This window comes from Vulpes vulpes, unplaced genomic scaffold, assembly GCF_048418805.1.
Source record: "Vulpes vulpes isolate BD-2025 unplaced genomic scaffold, VulVul3 u000000659, whole genome shotgun sequence".
Classification (NCBI taxonomy): domain Eukaryota; kingdom Metazoa; phylum Chordata; class Mammalia; order Carnivora; family Canidae; genus Vulpes; species Vulpes vulpes.
The window spans coordinates 507,092-511,234 of record NW_027325797.1 but is presented as its reverse complement, the minus strand read 5'-3'; positions in this window follow the sequence as shown (position 1 = coordinate 511,234).

Below are 4,143 nucleotides of genomic sequence, written 5' to 3'. Positions count from 1 at the left end.
CCCTGGGTGGCGCAGCGGTTTGGCGCCTGTCTTTGGCCCGGGGCGCGATCCTGGAGACCCGGGATCGAATCCCACGTCGGGCTCCCGGTGCATGGAGCCTGCTTCTCCCTCTGCCTGTGTCTCTGCTTCTCTCTCTCTCACTGTGTGCCTATCGTAAATAAATAAAAATTTAAAAAAAAATAGTAAGAGAAATCAGTAAGTTGCCCTATTAAAAGTAATAAAACTCACTAAAAATATGTTCGGTGTACATTCACCTTGTGGGTCCAATCGGGCTGCTCTGACAAAGCACCGTGGAGCAAGTGGTTAATAAATAACAGAAACTGATTTCTTACAGTTCTGAAGCTGGCCAGCCCAAGATCAAGGTGCAGGCCAAGTTGGTGTTTGCTGAACGTCTGTTCCTGGTTCATAGATGGCCCCGATGTGTCCTCACGTGCCAGAGGGGGAAGCGAGTTCTCCAGATCCCTTTTATAAAGGCAGTAATCCCACTGCCAAGGACTCTACCCTCACTTACCAATTCACCTCCCTAAGGCCCCACCTCCAAATATTGGGGACTAGGTTTCAACTCATGAATTTTAGGGGAACTTAAACATTCATTTGATATACGTTATATAGAATATGCATATTTACTATCTATACACAAAATAATCATAAAATAGACATAATAAATACATATCATGTTTATCAGGAGTCACAAACCTCGCAGAAGTAAAGTTCTGGTCACAAAAGCAAGCAAATATACATTAGCAAACAAGTATGAGAAATAGGCAGCACTTTTGATGTGGAAATCTTAAAAAAATGTGGAATAGAACATAAAGCTTGGCTGAAGAGAGAGAATGTATTGTTCCTGGATAAGAAATTGTAAACATGCCCATAGTCCTTTAACAAATCTGAAAATTTTATGAAACTCCAATCAAAATACCCATAGGATTTTTTTTGGGGGGGGGACCTAATAAAATGATTATAAATTTGATCCAAAACCAAACATGGTAGAAGTTCCAGGAAGTTTTTTGAAGGAAAAAAAAAACAAAAAAACAAGAGGTAGGGAGGCTTTTTTTTCTATTAAAATATATGAAATTATATTATAAAACTAGAGGACATCTACCCTTTGATAGCAGTGTAGGATACATCAAGGGAGCAAAAAGAGAGAGGTCAGCAGTAGATCAAGTATGTAATTAAATGATATATAACTATTAATTAAAATCAGGATGTAGGGGGATTATTTAAGAAGTGATATTAATATTATTGAATTGGCATTCAAGGATTAAAGTTTGCATTCACTTTAATCATTATTTTATTTTGCTATTTTAGAGAGAGCAGGGGGTGGGCCAGAGGGAAAGAGACTCTGTCTGGCAAAGAGCCGGACACGGGGCTCAGTCTCATGACCCTGGGATCATGACCTGAGCCAACATCAAGAGTCGCACGTTTGCCTTAATTGACTGAACCACACAGGCATCCTTGGTCATTATTTTTTTTTTTTTAAAGTCTCCTTATGGATCAAAGATTAGTGCTAAGAAGTAATTCATCAATACATTAGAAGAAAATATTGGTGAATACTTTTAAAATCTTGGATTGGAGAAGCATAATAGAAAACCAGAGACCGCGGAAGGAAAGCCTAATAAATCGCAGTACATTAAAAACTACTGCTGTTTGTTATAAAAGCATAATTAGGATGCTGATGAAAAAAATGTAAAGATTTGTAACAGCGTATCTAGAAAATCGCGCACAGGGTCGCATGCCCACATAGCCCGGGGAGGACTCATATGGGTGGGAGGAGTCTGCGCAAGGGTGTGGACAGCAACATGATGAAAACCAACAAGCGTTGCGCCTAAATGTCCTTCAGCAAGGAATGGGTGAATAATTTGTGGCATCATCACACACACAAAAATCAAGACCAATAATGAACAAAGATGTAAAAAGCAACAATTTACAATATTTATAGACGTCTGATGCTCATGGATCCAGGGATATGGAGCAAAATGATAAAACTTGTAGAAGGAGGGTAAACCCCAAGTTTGCCTCTCAGTTGACCTCTGGTCATCGGGGAGGGAGAAGAGAACAGAGATTTCTGTGCTTCGTCAGTCCCTCTGTTGTACGTGTGCGGGACACAGCAACAGTCGCGGGGTTGGAACAAGGAGGAGCAGCCACCCTAACGGGGGACGTCCTCATTTGCTCAAATCCTGAGCCAACGGCCGCCCAGGACGCAGAGACGTGGCGGCGGGCGCCTCCTGTGTTGGAACAGTTGAAGCCACGCTACGTGTTGGGAGCCAGCCACATGGTGGATCAGCCTTCGTGAATATCCCATCAGCTTGATCTCCTAGAACTTGGTGTTCTGTGCTCCACATTGCAGCTCGGTGGGACCCGTAAGCAAAACCAGCTCTCTGTGGGTTTTCTAACTGGGTCTTCTGAGAGCCTAAGAAAACACCTACGAAGCTGTGATTCAGCTCTTGGTGCAGGTGCAGTGAGTTGTGGAGGCTCTTCTCTAGGGGAGCCTGGAGGATCACCGAGACCCCCCCTCAATGACCAGGGCCAGTCACCCATAAATCATTATTATTATTATTTAAAATTTTATTTAATTATTTATAGAGACAGAGAGAGAGAGAGAGAGGCAGAGACACAGGCAGAGGGAGAAGCAGGCTCCATGCAGGGAGCCCGACGTGGGACTCGATCCAGGGACCCCAGGGTCATGCCCTGGGCTGAAGGTGACGCTAAACAGCTGAGCCACCCAGGCTGCCCCTAAATCATTATTTTTGATTTATGACTTATGACTTATGACTTGTGACTTACGGTGTCTTTCTAACCCCCAACCTGGGTGGCAAAGAAAACATGTGGTGGCCGAGGACATGGTTCTAGAAGACAGAACTGTCCTGTGCCCCCGAGAAGGCAACCCCTGAGAGAATGTGGAGTCTGGAAGCCTGGTTTTACCTGCTTTCCCGTCATTCCCCAAACACTCCCTGCAGCGGAGGATGTCAGAGCGCGTCCCGGGCCAGTGTCCTCAGCTTCACCTGGGGACTCGATGCATGTGCACGTCCTCGGGCCCACGGGGACCCAGCCGGAGCGTCTGCGGTCTGTGGCCTCGGAGACCACAGGCCAAGCTGGAGGTGGAGGTGGGAAGAGGGCAGTTAGGATGTCGGGCTGTTTCCCCCTGCCCTACCCGCTGGCTGCCTTGGATGAGCGCCTCGGTGTTTCAGAAAGACACAGACCAATCTTGCCAGACGCCTGGATTCGATTCACCCAGACTGGGGCTGGGGTTGGAGGCTCCGCTCCCCGCCTCTGGCGCCCATGGGTCGGAGGAGGGGACCCATTAGTAGAACCTCGCATCGAAATTCATAAACCTCATTCGAAGATTGCAGACCGGGCCCCAGTAGAGTGTCTTGGAAGTATCCATTTTTGGGGCCCGGGGAAATTAAGGTAAAATGAGCTGTGGACCTTTCGGTTGATAAAGAATGGCTCATGGATCATTTCTTTCATCAAATAGGTCTTGGCCCTTTCCGGTGTGCCGGGCGATGGTCCAGGTCGTGGGCGCGTGGCGAGCAAGCCAGCAGTGCTGCCCCCTTCGCGGGGCTTAGAGTTCGCCGTGGGGCGACGACCGCGAACGAGTAGTCGCGCAGGCACGACACGGAATGGTCGGAACAGCAAGAAATCAAGAGCTAATGGGACTGCAAATGGGTGAGGGGTTGTTCTGAGAGAGGCTGCTCTCAGGGGCTGAGGGCGGAAGTTTGAGTAGAGGGAGGGAGCCCGACACACATGGCGGAAAGGTGGCCAAGGAGAGGGGCCCGGGCACAGGTGGCCGCGGTGGGAGGGCCCGGTGGGGTCGTCCCTGCCTCCCGTGGGAAGAGCGGCAGCTGTGACTGCGCAGGCCCGCCTGCCTTGGCCTACCTTGGGCGGCACGGGAGCCTTGGGGGGCCGAGCCCATCAGCAGGGAGGTCGGCTGGGCCCATCTGGCGCACGAGCCTCCGTAGGCCGAGCCCTCCGAGGCCGGTGGCAGGTGTCCTGCCGGCTCTGGGGTGTGAGGGGCACCGGCCGGGCTGGCTGTCCTGGGGGCGGCCACTGGGGGGCCCAGCCTGACGCTCAGGGCTCAGGGTGCAGGGCCCAGGCCTCCAGGCCTTCAGCCCTGAGGAACTGATTTCAACCAACACGTCCAGT